The sequence below is a fragment of the Monodon monoceros genome, unplaced genomic scaffold (genome assembly GCF_005190385.1).
Source record: "Monodon monoceros isolate NGI ecotype Baffin Bay Population unplaced genomic scaffold, NGI_Narwhal_1 Super_Scaffold_6, whole genome shotgun sequence".
NCBI classification, from domain to species: Eukaryota; Metazoa; Chordata; class Mammalia; order Artiodactyla; family Monodontidae; genus Monodon; species Monodon monoceros.
The window spans coordinates 43,578,854-43,594,437 of NW_021703783.1; the positions used below are offsets into that span (position 1 = coordinate 43,578,854).

General features: G+C 39.6%; 1 protein-coding gene across 2 annotated transcripts in view; it reads left to right on the forward strand.

Annotated features, from left to right (window-relative positions):
• The window catches only part of OS9 (OS9 endoplasmic reticulum lectin), a 29,835-nt gene that overhangs the window by 2,765 nt on the left and 11,486 nt on the right, over positions 1-15,584 (forward strand). The gene's annotated exons all lie outside the window — the stretch shown is intronic.

The following is a 15,584-nucleotide window of genomic DNA, read 5'->3' on the forward strand; positions in this document are numbered from 1 at the left end:
AGTGACAACTCAGATTCTAAGGGAAGAGGGCAGGTTTGCGTGGTATAGTCAAGAGTTTCTCTCCCAGACCCTAAACTCTTAAGTTTAAGACTCATATTTCTAGCTTCGCGTCACTGCCTGGATTTTCAGAGGCAGTTCAAGTCAACATTTCCCAAATCCTCCCCTCTGAACCCCCAACCACACTTTTATCTGTGTTTCTCCTTTTTGTCACCTAAGCTGGACATCTGAGTGTCATTATTGACTCTTACTTCTTCAATTTGTCCTCCTTTCATCATTTAACGACTCTGCAATGAGGTCGTGCTGGTGTAGGTATTGGGCTCTGCTCTGGGGGTACAGTGGTGAGCAGACACGCAGCCCCTGCCCTCATGGACTACAGTCAGGATAGGAAGACAGAGACTAAAGAATCACAGAAATGAGCCTGTGATTACAAACTGAGAAGTGATACAGAGGAAAGGAATCAGGGTCAACAACAAAGTCCACTCTCTACTTCTAGACTTCTCTCACAACTCGCCTCTTCTTTCCCATGCTTGGTACCTTCATCTCACTTCCATCACTGCCAACAAGTGTTGCCTCTTAACAAGTGTTCCCCATCCAGTAGTCCTTAACTGAGTTCAGGCAGACAGCTGTATGGTAGGCAGAGTTTCTCAGGTGATTCTAATGTGTATTCACAAACATAAACACCTGTAGAGAACCACATGACACAAGAATTATCTTCATGTAATACAGATTTGCACATGCAGCTGTGTGCTGGTAAATGTGGAGCACCGGGATCGCCAGGGTAGGGTGGGGTGGTGGAGGGGGAAGCCCAGATGTAATGTTTGCCAGTATCCATGGTATAAATATCCCCATCATGGCAAAATTCATACTATCACTGTGATGTCAATCATCTTGCGACATTCCTGAAAACTTACCAGTTGGCTCTGACGAACTGGCCTGAGTTGGCTTCAGCACACCACTATGAGCAAGTGTCCCTTCTCTACCGAGTTCTGGAAAACCTTCAATAATTATGCCTCACACAAAGGATAAGATCCAAATACTTCAGCACAGGCTGGGGTGGCAGCAGTGGAGGTGGTGGGAAGCAGCCAGATTCTGGATATATTTTGAAGGTAGAGGCAAGATTTGTTGATGGATTGGATGTGAGGTGGAGTCAAGTATGATGCCAGGGATTTTAGCTTGAGTAACTGGGAGAATGGAATTGTCATTTACTCAAGTGGGAAGAAACGGGTTTGGAGGAAGAAACTAGGCTGGTGTTGGACATATGAAGGTCAAGATGCCTATTAGATATCCCAGTGGTGATGGTCAGTTGGTAGTTGAGTCTGTAACTCTGGAGTTCCGGGACAGGGTCTGGGTTGGAGATATAACATCTTACTGCGTTTCTGTCCCACTGCCCTTCTTCCTGTCCTTTGAACCAGTGAGTCTCATTGTTCCCTCTGCCTAGCGCCATCTTCCCAGAGATCTTTGAATGGCTGGCTCCATCCTGTCGGGTTATATACACCTATGACACCTCCACAGGGAGACCTAACATAGGCACACAGACACACACACCCTTCCGCCTTGATCCTGGTAAACACCTATGGTGTTTTATATTCTTCAACGCATGTATCATTTCCTGAAATTAGTTTATTTTTTGAGTTTAATCTCTCTCTATCCCCAGTAGAATAAGCTCCAGGAAGTCAGGGACAGTGTCTGTCTCATTTTATGCTGTATCATCAGTGCCTTCAACAGCGCCTGGCACCAAGTAGGTGCCCAGAGATGGTTTATTGAATGAATGGAAGAAATGATAAGCCATTTCAAAGGTCACTTTATTTTATGTGACCTTTCTTGGCTAGCCCAGAAAGTTCATTGTGTTCCCTCAGCGCTTCATATACATACAACCACATCCACATATATCCACGTCTTAGCCTGTTTGGGCTGCTATAACAAAATACCACAGGCTGGGTAACTTATAAACAACAGAAATTTATTTCTCACAGTTCTGGAAGCTGGAAGTCTGAGATCAGGGTGCCAGCATGGTTGGGTGAGGGCCCTCTTCCAGGTCACAGACTTCTTGTGTCCTCACAAAGGAGCTCTGTGGGGTCTCTTTCATAAGAGCATTAATCCCATTCATGAGGGTTCCATCGTCATGACCTAAGCATCTCCCAAAGGCCCCACGTCCTAATACTATCACAGTGGGCATTAGGAATTCAATATACGAATTTTAGGGAGACACAGACATTGAGACTATAGCAACCCACAGCATCCACACACATATATGATCTATTATAGCACTTGATTGTATTGTTTGTTTCTTTACTTGTCTGTACCTTCAGTAGGCTGAGAACTGAAGGCAATTTTCCTCACATCTGCTGAACCATATGCCTGTGCTAAGCACTGGAGATGAAATGGTGACTGAGAGACCCAGTCCTGCTCTCAGGAGACAGACATTAAAGAGCCACAGGAAGCAGGGTAAACTCTCTGATGGGTGAGGCACTTTTCACAGGGGAGCACACAATAAAGGAACTAATCGAGTCCAGGTCAAGGGGAGGCCTCTGGAGGAGGTGACCTTTGAACCAGCAGTTGAAGGATGAAGAGTTAGTCCAGCAGCTATAGACCAGTGGGAAGGAGAGGGCATTCCAGGCAGAAGGTACAGTGAGTGCAAAAGGCCTGGAGGCAGGAGGGATTGATAGCCGTTCCCAGTGACTGGAGGGAATTGTGGGAGATGAGGCTGGGCAGTCTTTAGGGGACAAGTCACAGGTCATGAAGCTCTGTAGCTGTGTTGAGGAGTTTGGACAATCGGAGAAACGAGGGGGAGCCAGTGAAGTATTTTGAGCAGAGTGGTGCCATATTCGGTGTTGGTTTTGAAGGCTCACTCTGGCTGGAGCATAGCAAATGGTTGGGAGACCAGTGAGAAGGTGGTTGCAGTAATCCAGGTGAGAAAACGAGGTGGTCCAGGGGTGAAGACATGTGAATTATTGGAGAGATTTAAGGGGCAAAATCAATATAGTAAGATTCCCAGGTTTCTGGCCTGAGCAACTGGATGGATGGTGATTTGTTTTTGAGATGGGTACAGTGGGAAGAGGAGTAGGTTTAGTGAAGGAAAATGATGATTTTGATGTTGAATACGATGATTTTAGTGGCTGTAGGCATCCAAGTAGAGATATCTGAGGAGGCTGTGGATCTGTGGGTCTGGAGCTGACGAGAGAGATCTAAATAGAACCCAGAGTGCTGGAGCCATCAACATACTGTTAATAATTGAAGCCATGGTATGGATGAAATCCCCCCCTGCCCCCCGCCCAAGAAACAGGATATAGTGAGAAGTGGGACAGAACTGTGAGGAAGCCGGCATTGAAAGCCTGGGCAGAAGGGAGCTTTGCCAAGAAGAAGCGACCAGAAGGGAGACTGTGGTGACATGGAACCCAGGAAGGACATGTCTCAAGGAGGGACTGGTCCGTGGTGTTGGCTGCATCTGAACCTTCAAGGAAGTGGAGAATTAAAAACTGCTTGTGGGTGATCATAGGAATTGTTATTTTAATAAAAGCAAAACAGGAACATGGAAATAAAAATTCAGACTGTAGGGATGGGAACCAGATGAAAATTGGTAAGTCCTCTGCTCCCAGTCTCCCCTGACCAGTCCTTGGGTTGGACTCAATGCCAGAGGTCATTGGCAATCTCCACCAGAGCAGTTTCAGTGGGCTGGTGAAGCTGAGGTGTTGAGGAACGTGGTGAGGAAGTGGGAATCTTTGAAGAAGTCTGGCTGTGAAGGGAAGGGAAAAGGCGAGCACTACTTAGCAGGGCTGTGGGCTTGGGAAAGTGGGACTTTGTGCTTGTTGTTTCATGTGTTAAGATGGGAGCGTGTTTAAATGCTGGGTGGACCTAGTAGAAAGGAGGCAAGGCTGAGGTTCAGGAGAAAGAATGAGAAGAGAATGGGCAGGGCTGCGATCCTGAGGAGGCAGCTCTGTGCTTGTAACTAGAACAGAAAGATGGCATATTTGCTGGGGAGTCTGGAGGTTTTAGTGGCAGAAAGTTGAGGGCATTCCTCTGTGGCTGCTTTTATATCCTGATGGGCCACCCAAGTTCGTAGCCTGAGTGACTGAGTGAATCCCCCACTCCGGGGCAGGCCTGGTGAAGTTCCATCTTCCCAGTGCCTCCTTGGCGGGAGCAGTGTGCACAGCGTTTGGTAAAAGTGCAGTTTCCGGGGAGTTTTGGAGCAATCGGTTAGCCATCTGGAATTAAATAAATTTGGATCCCTATCTCAATTCGTACATTAAGTAAGATTTCAGAGAGATCTAAGATTTTTCCATTAAAATGTTTAATTATGAAACATTTCAAACATACAGAAAATAATGTCAAAGAGACCCATAAATCCACTGCCAAGTTAAACAGATGTTAACATTTTGCCATATTTGCTTCAGATCTGTTTTTTTTAATAGAAGGAATAAAATGCTAATGATATAGTAAAAGCCACCCTCTCATTTCTTCCCTCTCTCTCCTCTCCAGAAACAACCACAACCATCTCTGTGCTTGCTTTGTACTTTTATTAATGCTACACATATCACAGGCAATATATATATTTTGTATTTTAAAATTATACATCGGTATAGTTTTGCTTTTTCACTAATCGATGTTTTTACCATTCTGTGGAGTGACATGGAGATCCAGCTCGATGACTTTTTTAAAAAATAAATTTATTTATTTTTGGCTGCGTTGGGTCTTCATTGATGCACGGGGGCTTTCTCTAGTTGCGGCGAGCGGGGGCTACTCTTCGTTGCGGTGCGTGGGCTTCTCATTGCGGTGGCTTCTCTTGTTGCGGAGCACCGGCTCTAGGCGCGCAGGCTTCAGTAGTTGTGGCACGCGGGGTCAGTAGTTGTGGCTCACGGGCTCTAGAGCGCAGGCTCAGTAGTTGTGCTGCATGGGCTTAGCTGCCCCGCGGCATGTGGGATCTTCCCGGACCAGGGCTTGAACCGTGTCCCCTGCATTGGCAGGCGGATTCTTAACCACTGTGCCACCAGGGAAGTCCTAAAATGGGTTTTTCTATATCTGTAAAATATGCTGTTGAGATTTTGATAGGGATTGCATTGAATATGTATATCACTTAGTGTAGTATTGCCGTCTTAGCAATATTATGTTTTCCAGTCCATGAACATGGAATGTCTTTCCATTTATTTGTATCTTCTATAATTTCTTTTAATAATGTTTTGTAGTTTTCAGTGTACAAGTCTTTCACCTCCTTGGATAAATGTATCCTAAATATTTTTTTTTGATGCTATTGTGAATGAAATTTTTTTTTTAATTTCCTTTTTGAATTGTTCATTGCAAGTGTATAGAGATACAACTGATATTTGCATGTTGATTTTATACCCTGCGTCTTTGCTGAATTCATTTATTAGCTCTAACAATTGTTTTGTTTGGGTTCCTTTGGATTTTCTTTTCTTTTTTTTTTTTTCAGGAGAAGGAAGGATTTATTACTTACAGCAAGTACGAAGGACAGGGGGGATCTTTCCCAAAGCAGTGTCTCCCCGAACAGCAAAATTGGGGAATGTTTTAGCTAAGGGTACATGCATACTCATGAAGAGGCTTGAGTAGAGGAGATCAGCATAGAATTGGGGCAGAAGTGGACAGAGTCCAAGCTTTAGTGTATTGAAGTCAGGAAGGTCAGTATCATCATTCTGGCCTCTGTCTGGGTGGGGGCCTTAGTTCCTACAGAACTCAAAGAGTGTATCAGATTGTTATGTATATCCCTTGAGGAGGAGCTAAAACTGCACCCCAGATGGGACTCAAACCCGCAGTCTTCCAAGTGAAACCACACAGCTTGTCTCAGGACTTAATGAAGCTCAGGTTCTTTATGTTTCAGAGCAGAAGGAATTCAGCAAGAGGGAAAGTGATAGGTAAGAAGTAGATTTATTAATATCCTTTGCAAAGAGGTTGCAGGAAAATGAGGCACAAGAGATGGTCATGTCCCAGGTCTCAGGTGAGTTCCTGGAATGGGCCATCAAGTGAGGGTCCTTGATTTTGTGCAGGAAAGAATTCAAAAAGCAAGCCGTAGTAAAGTGAAAGGAGAGATACACATTCCATAGACAGAATGTGGTCCATCTCAGAAGGCAAGCATGGCCTCCTTTGGATTTTCTATGTGTAATGTCATGTCACCTCTGAAACAGATAAATTTACTTCTTCCTTTCCAATTTGGGTGGCCTTTATTTCTTTTTCTTGCTTAATTGCTCTGGTTAGAACTTCTAGTACTGTGTTAAATAGAAGTGACATAAAGTAGGCATCCTTATCTTGTTCCTAATATTAGGGGAAAGGCTCTCATTCATTCATCATTGAGTGTGACATTAGTGGTGGGGTTCTCAGGTATGGCCTTTATCATGTTGAGACATTCTCTTCTCTTCCTAGTTTATCAAGTGATTTTATCATGAAAGAATGTTGAATTTTGTTAAATGCTTTTTCTACGTGAATTGAGATGATCATGTGGCTTTTTTCTGCATTCTATTATATTAATGTGATGTATTATGTTATATAGATTGATTTTTTTTTATATGTTGAACCATCTTTGCATTCCTGGAATAAATCCCACATAAATCATGATGTATAATGCTTTCAGTGTGCTGCTGAATTTGTTTTCCTCGTATTTTGTTGAGAAATTTTGCATCTGTATTCACAAGGGATATTGGCCTATAATTTTCTTTTCTTGTAATACCTTTGTCGGGCTTTGGTATCAGGGTAATGCTAGCCTCATAGAATGAGTTAGGTAGGCATTTTTTTATATATTCCATATTTAATTCCTTAGTTATTACATTTTCTCTATAGCTTATCTTTTTCTTTTGTTTAGAATGTCTTAAATGTACTTTTAATTAACAAAATTTTTTTTCAGAACAAACTTTTTATTGAAGTAGAGTTGATTTACAATGTTGTATTAGTTTCAGGTATACAGCAAAGTGATTCAGTTATATATATATTTTCAGATTCTTTTCCATTATAGGTTATTACAAGATATTGAATATAGTTCCCTATGCCATACAGTAGGCCCTTATTGTTTATTTTATATATAGTAGTGTGTATCTGCTAATCCCAAACTTCGAATTGATCCCTCCCCCACCCCCTTTCCCCTTTGGTAACCATAAGTTTATTTTCTATGTCTATGAGTCTGTTTCTGTTTTGTAAATAAGTTCCTTTGTATCATATTTTAGATTCCACATATAAGTGATATATGATATTTGTCTTTCTGAATTACTTCACTTAGTATGATAATCTCTAGGTGCATACATGTTGCTGCAAATGGCATTATTTTGTTGTTTTTATGGCTGAGTAGTATTCCATTGTGTATATGTACCACATCTCTTTATCCATTCATCTGTCAGTGGACATTTAGGTTGCTTCCATGTTTTGGCTATTGTAAATAGTGCTGCTATGAACATTAGGGTGTTCTTTTTGAATTATAGTTTTATCCGGATATATGCCCAGGAGTGGGATTGCTGGATCATATGTAACTCTATTTTTAGTTTTTTTGTTTTTGTTTTTTTTGCGGTACGCGGGCCTCTCACTGTTGTGGCCTCTCCCGTTGCAGAGCACAGGCTCTGGACGCACAGGCTCAGTGGCCATGGCTCACGGGCCTAGCCGCTCTGTGGCATGTGCGATCTTCCCGGACCGGGGCACGAACCCGCGTCCCCTGCATCGACAGGCGGACTCTCAACCACTGTGCCACCAGGGGAACCCTATTTTTAGTTTTTTAAGAAACCTCCATACTGTTTTCCATAGTGGTGCACCAATTTACATTCCCACCAACAGTATAGGAGGGTTCCCTTTTCACCACACCCTCTGCGGCATTTATTATTTGTAGACTTTTTAATGATGGCTATTCTGACTGGTGTGAGGTGATACCTCATTGTAGTTTTGATTTGCATTTCTCTGATAATTAGCAATGTTGAGCATCTTTTCATGTGCCTATTGGCCATCTGTATGTCTTCTCTGGAGAAATGTCTATTTAGATCTTCTGCCCACTTTTTGATTAGGTTGTTTGTTTTTTTGATATTGAGCTGTATGAGCTGTTGTATATTTTGGAAATTAAGCACTTGTTGGTCACATTGTTCGCAAATATTTTCTCCCATTCCATAGGTTGTCTTTTCGTTTTGTTTATGGCTTTCTTTGCTGTGCAAAAGCTTTTAAGTTTAATTAGATCCCATTTGTTTATTTTTGCTTTTATTTCCACTTCTCTAGGAGACGGAGCCAAAAAAAATTTCTGTGATTTATGTCAAAGAGTGTTCTGCCTATGTTTTTGTCTAGGAGTTTTATAGTATCTGGGGTTTTTGGGGGGTTTTTTTTTGTTTTTTTTTTGACTGCGTTGGGTCTTCGTTGCTGTGGGCGGGCTTTTCTCTAGTTGCAGCAAGCAGGCTTCTCATTGCAGTGGCTTCTCTTGTTGCGGAGCACAGGCTCTAGGCGTGCAGGCTTCGGTAGTTGTGGCATGTGGGCTCAGTAGTTGTGGCATGTGGGCTCAGTAGTTGCGGCTCGTGGGCTCTAGAGCGCAGGATCAGTAGTTGTGGTGCACGGGCTTAGTTGCTCTGAGGCATGTGGGATCTTCCCAGACCAGGGATCGAACCCATGTCCCCTGCATTGACAGGCAGATTCTTAACCACTGTGCCACCAGGGAAGTCCCAGTATCTGGTTTTATATTTAGGTCTTTTAATGGGATTGTTTTCTTAATTTCTCTGATATTTCATTGTTAGTGTATAGAAATGCAGCAGCTTTCTGTATATTAGTTTTGAATCCTTAATTCCAATATGATTAAAATTTTCAGTCTTTTTCTTTATAGTTTGTACTTTGGATCTTTTATTAAATACTTTTCTATTCACCTATAGTTTTGAAGTTTTAGAAGATTTCTTATTATATTTCGGACTTCAATCAAAAATTTAATGTATAGTGTAAGCTTGGGACCTAAATATACCTAATTTCCATCAGGATAACCAGTTGTCCCAGCGTCATTATTGAGTAATCTGCATTTCCTCTCTGATTTGTAGCACCTCAGTCATTTATCAGGTTCCAATATATTTGTGCACTTTCTTATTGGCTTCTCTTTTGTTTTAAAAGTCTGTCTATTACTAAGTTTCGTTATCTGATAATGTGCATTTTCCTTTGTTCTTCAAAACCATCTGGGCTATTATTGGATAAGTTCTGTGAAAAACTGGGGAGTTTTAACTGGAAGTATGTTGAATTTTAGATTAATTTGGAGAGAATTGATATTTTATGATATTGAGTCTTCATATACTATGAACATGATGTTTACTTCTTTTTATTGTCTTGTACTTTAGTAAGATTTAAATATTCTCTGTGAAGCTCTCGTACATCTTATGTGAGGTTAGTCCTAGAGACCTTGTAGCTTTTGTTTATTTGTGTCTTGTGCGTATATGTACATGTTTCAAGCATACAGGCACCTTATAGTTTTTGATGCAATTGTAAATGGCATCTTTTAAAAATTACATCTTATGATTGATTGTTGCTGGTGTATGGTCACATTAATTGATTTTATGTATTGATCTTGTATTCAGCAACTTTGCTGAACTCTCTCATTTCTAATAGTTTGCAGATTCCCATGGATTTCCTGTGTAAATAATCATGTCATCTGCAAATAGGGACAATTTTGGTTTCTTCCTTTCTAATTCATATACATTTCATTTTCCTTATACTTACAGTGCAATAGAAATGGTGATGATGGCCATCTTTGACTTGTTCCTGACTTTAAAGGAAATGCTCTACACTAGTTTTTAAAAGTATTTTATTTATTTATTTAGCTGTGCCAGGTCTTTTTGTGGCACGCAGGATCTTCGTTGTGGCGTGCAGAATCTTTAGTTGCAGTGTGTGGGATCTTTTTTTTTTTTTTTGGCTGTGTTGGGTCTTCACTGCAGTGCGTGGCCTTCTCATTGCGTTGGTTTCTCTTGTTGCAGAGCAGGGGCTCTAGGCACGCAGGCTTCAGTAGTTGCGGCGCGAGGACTCAGTAGTTGTGGCTCATGGGCTCTAGAATGCAGGCTCAGTAGTTGTGGCACATGGGCTTAGTTGCTCCACGGGTTGTGGGATCTTCCCGGACCAGGGATTGAACCCGTGTACCCTGTATTGGCAGGCAGATTCTCAACCACTGCGCCACTAGGGAAGTCCCCGTGTGGGATCTTTAGTTGCGGCATTCAGGATCTTTTTTCACTTGCAGCATGCAGGATCTAGTTCCCTGACCAGGGATCAAACTTGGGTCCCCTGCACTGGGAGTGCAGGGTTTCTATTTATTTATTATTTTTTAAAAAATTATTTATTTTATTTACTTATTTTTGGCTGCGTTGGGTCTTCATTGCTGCGCACAGGCTTTCTCTAGTTGTGGTGAGTAGGGGCTGCTCGTCCTTGAGGTGAGCGGGTTTCTCATTGCGGTGGCTTCTCTTGTTGTGGAGCATGGGCTCTAGGCTCACGGGCTCAGTAGTTGTGACTTGCAGGCTCTAGAGCGCAGGCTCAGTAGTTGTGGCGCACAGGCTTAGTTGCTCCGCGGCATGTGGGCTCTTCCTGGACCAGGGCTCGAACCCGTGTCCCTTGCATTGGCAGGTGGATTCTTAACCACCATGCTACCAGGGAAGCCCGCGCAGGGTATTTAACCAAGGTTTTTGTTTTGTTTTGTTTTTAATAAATTTATTTATTTACTTTTGGCTGTGTTGGGTCTTCATTGCTGCATGCGGGCTTTCTCTAGCTGTGGCGAGCGGGGGCTACTCTTTTGTTGCGTGTGCAGGCTTCTCTTGTTGTGGAGCACAGGCTCTAGGCGCGCGGGCTCTAGAGCACAGGCTCAGTAATTGTGGCGCACAGGCTCTAGAGCGCAGGCTCAGTAGTTATGGCGCATGGGCTTAGGTCCTCCGCGGCATGTAGGATCTTCCCGGACCAGGGCTCAGACCCGTGTCCCCTGCATTGGCAGGCGGATTCTTAAACACTGCGCCACCAGGGAAGCCCGGGAGTGCAGGGTCTTAACCACTGGACCACCAGGGAAGTCCCTGAAGTTACACTATTAACATATTTTCCTGTAGGCTTTTTGTAGACTCTCTTTATCAGGTGAATGAAGATCCATTCTGTTCCTAATTTGCTGAATATTTTCATGATGCAAAGCTGTGGAATTTTAACACATGTTTTTCTGTATCTATTAAGAGGGTCCTATGGTTTTTCATCTCTGTTTTTTTATATGGTAAATTAAAGTAATACATTTTCTAAGGCTTTTTACCCTTGCATTTCTGGGATAATCCATCGTCATGAACTATTCTTAACACATTGCTATGTTCAGTCTCCTAATACGTGATTTTTACAGCTATTTTCATGTGTGAATTGGTCTATAATTTTCTTTTTTTGTATTGTGCTTACCTTCTTTTGGTATCAGGTAATATTAGCTTCATAAGTGCCTTGAGAATCTTCCCTCTTTGTTCTCTGAAATAGTTTGCTAAGATAGGAATTCATCTGTTCTTTAAAGGTTTGGGAGAACTCTGTAAAACTGCCTCATCCCCACAGTTCACCACAGTATTGGTATATTGTGGGCATGGTTTTTACTACTGTTTTAATTTACTTAATGATAATAAAATTTTTTAGGTTTACTATGTCATGAAACATTAATAAATTATCATTTCTTAAGCCATTATTTCATTCCTAAATTTTCAAATGTATTAGCATAAAATTAGTGTTTTATTTTTATTTAAAATCTGTTTTTGTAGATATACCCCCTTTTTAATTCCTAATATTGACTTTGCCTTTTCTCTTTTTGTTGATCTGTCTTGCCAGAGATTTGTCTATTAGTCCAAGAGCTACCTTTTGACTTTGTTTATCCTCTCTATTGTCTGATTACTATTTCATTAACATCTTCATTATTTTATCTTTATTATTTCTTTCCTTCTTCTTCTTTTAAGTTTGTTCTGTTCTCTTTCTAACTTGGATTTTTTTTCACACTTAAAAAATTTCATATTTAATTTTTGAATAGGTATTAAATTTTCATAGCTCCAATGTAGAAATGCTTTACAAAGTATACAGAGAAAAGCCTCAACACACCTTTCCCCTCATCAGTCTCTTCCCATCCCCATAAAAAGGTAACCATTGTTAGCTTCTTTTTATACACTCAGAAATTTTTTTTGCTCTTATTAAAACATTTTTAAAAATTGAAGTATAGTAGTTGATTATATTATATAAATTACAGGTGTACAATATGGTGAGTCACAATTTTTAAAGGTTATACTCCATTTATAGTTATTATAAAATATTGGCTGTATTCCCTGTGTTATACAGTATATCCTTGTAGTTTATTTTATACATTATAGTTTGTACCTCTTAATCCTCTATCCCTATATTGCCCCCCTCTTCATCTCCCCACTGGTAACCACTAGTTTGTTCTCTATATCCGTGATTTGACATTAAGTTATTTATGGCTTTTCTAATGTTAAACCAATTTTGCTTTCCCAAGATGAACCCAGTTCAGTCATATGTATTACCTTTGACTATCCTTTTATATCTTGTTGGGCTCAGTTTGTGATGTTTTAAAGGATCTTGTATAGTGTATCTCCTGAGAGATATTGACCTGTAGTTTTTCCTTCTAGTACTGTCCTTATCATGCTTTAGTGACAAGGTTATGCTAGCCTCAGAAAATAAATTGAAAAATGTTCACTTTTTCTATACTCTGAAGGGTGTGTAAGATTGCAATTTTTTATTCCTTAAATGTTTGCTAGAATCACCTGGAAAATCATCTCGGTCTAGGTTTTCTTTGTGGAAAGATTTATGGAAACCCTCTATGATTTGTGGAAATCATAAACTTATGATTCATTTGATTTAGTAGTTTTAGGAATATTCAAAGTTTTCTATACCTAGTTGGGTCAGTCTTAGTAAGTTATATTTTTTAGGAATTTATCTAGTTTGTCTCATTTTTCAGATTTATTGGTATAAAGCTGTTCATGATATCCTTCTATTATCTTTCTAATTTCTGTAGCATCTGTAATTAGGTTCCTCTTTTCCTTGCTCATGGGTTATTTTTGCCTTGCTCTTTTGTTACTGGTCAGTGTCTCGAGAGGTTGGTCAGTTTTAGTAGACTTTTCAGAGAACTCATTTTGACTATGTTGACCTTCTGTATCGTATTTGTTTTGCATTGTATTTATTTCCACGCTAATCTTTATTTTCCTTCCTTCTACTTTTTTCAGCTTTAATTTCCTGTTTTCTTCTAACTTCTTGAAATGAATACTTAGTTCATTTCCAGCTTTTCCTCTTTTATAATACATCTCTTATAAATTTCTCTCCAAGTACTACTTTAGGTATGTATCACAGTTTTCTAAGCCTATTTTAAGTTTATCTAATTTTCAAATGGATAATACTTTCCCATGACTCAAAACCCAGAAACTATAAAGAGGTGTACAGTGAAAAATTTCCCTCCAAACTTCCCTCCCACCTGCTCATTTCCCATTGTGCCCTCCTCCCACCCCCGCCCCCCAAGTAACCCTGCTTAGATTATTCTTTGTCCTTCCAACCTTTCTTTGTGTGTTTAAAAGCAATTATGACTAGAGATTCTTATTTCCTGTTCCCTTTTTTTACACACAATACACAGTATATTAAACACACATTCTGCACCTTGTTTTTGTATATCTTGACAATAATTCTTAGACATCTCTCAGTGGCAGTACATCTAGAACTTTATTCTTTGTTTTCACATTTGCATAATGTTCCATTGTGTGAATATTCTATCATTTTGTCACCATTACTGTACTGATTAAAATAGTTTCCCCCCTACTTTTTGTCATTACAAAAGATTATTCCATTATACATATGTATATGTGTAACTGTATCTTGAAAGTGTAATTGCTGGGTGCAGGTTATATATATTTAAAGATTGTCTTTTTAAAATTTTTGTTATGGAAAATTTAAAACATAGAATCAGAGATAATTGTCCAGTGACCCACCTGTGTGTCGTCTGGCTTGAGCCAATATGGCCAGTCTCATTTCATCTATCCCCTTGCCCACCCCCCTGCACTACACCTCCACTCCCAGATTATTTGGAAACAAATTACAGACATCATATCATTTCATCCATAAATATTTCTGTATTATCCCTAAAAGACTAGAGCCCTTTTAAAAATATAACCACAATACCATATCACACTAAAAAATTAACCATAATTTCTTATCACCAAATATTCAATAATTTCGTTTCCCTGATTATCTTATATATCTCATAATTATATAGATTTTAATGGTGGTACCAGTTAATTTGAGTCCTCAAATACAAGTCCTGGACCATGTAAGTTTCAATTTGTTGAGACTTGTATGGTCCAGTATATGTCAATTTCTGTGAATGATTCTTTGTGCTTGAAAAGAACGTGTCCTCTACTGTTAGGCACAGTGTTTTCTGTATGTCTTTCAGGTCATGATTGTTCAAATCTTTTGTATCCTTACTGCTTTGCCTCCTGCTATAATTATGGATTTGTGTGTTATTCCTTATTATTCTTTCAATTTATTCATCATTATTCTGTCAGTTGTTGCTTTTGTATCTTGGGGCTATGTATTAATTTGTTCAACAAATGTTTATTAAGTGCTTCTATGTGCCAGGCACTGTTCTAGTTGCTAGCGATATTTCAGAGAACACAACAGACAGAAATGCCTGCTCTAGTTGGGAGAGACAGACAATAAGGAAGATAAAGAATTACACACAATTTAAATTATCTTCCTCATAAATTGAACATTTTAACATTATGAATTGACCTTCTTTATCTTAGTAATTTTTTTACTTAAAGTCTCTTGTGTGATAATAATATTAGCTGTAACAGCTTTCATTGAGTTATGTTTACTTATTTTTTTCATCCTTTTGCTTTTATCTTTTCTATATTCTTATGTTTTAAATGTGTCTCTAAATAGCATATACTTGTATTTTTAACCATTTTTAACCATTTATATGTGTGTGTGTGTATATATTTGGACTTATGTCTAACGTTTTATTTTATGCTTTCTTCTGTTCCACTTTCTTTTTCTCTCCTTTCTTGCTTTTGGTTTGTTTTATTTTGTCTTAATTATGCCACTTTTTCTCTCATCTCAGTGGGAAGTTATGCTCTTTATTTTTTTAAATAACATCTTTATCGAGATATAATTCACATACCACACAATTCAGTGTGCAATTCAGTGGTTTATTGTATATTCAGAGTTGTACAACCATCACCACAATCAATTTTAGAACACTGTCATCACCATAAAAGAAATCCACTACCCTTTAGCAGTTACTTTCCATTCCACCTCTGCACCAAACCCCATCCTCCCTCTAGACAACCTCTAATCTTCCACTCTATAGATTTGCTTATTCTGGGCATTTCATTTCATATATATATGCAATGTGTGACCTTTTGTGTCTGGCTTCTTTCATTTACCGTGTTTTCAAGGGTCATCTGTGCATAGCATGTACTAGTACTTCATTACATTTTATTGCCAAATAATATTCCACATTCTATTTATCCATTCATCAGTTGATGAACACTTGGGTTGTTTGCACTTTTTGGCTATTATGAACAATGCTGCTTTTAACATATGTGAACAAGTTTTTGTGTGGACGTATGTTCTCATTTCTTTTGGTACATACCAAGGAGTAG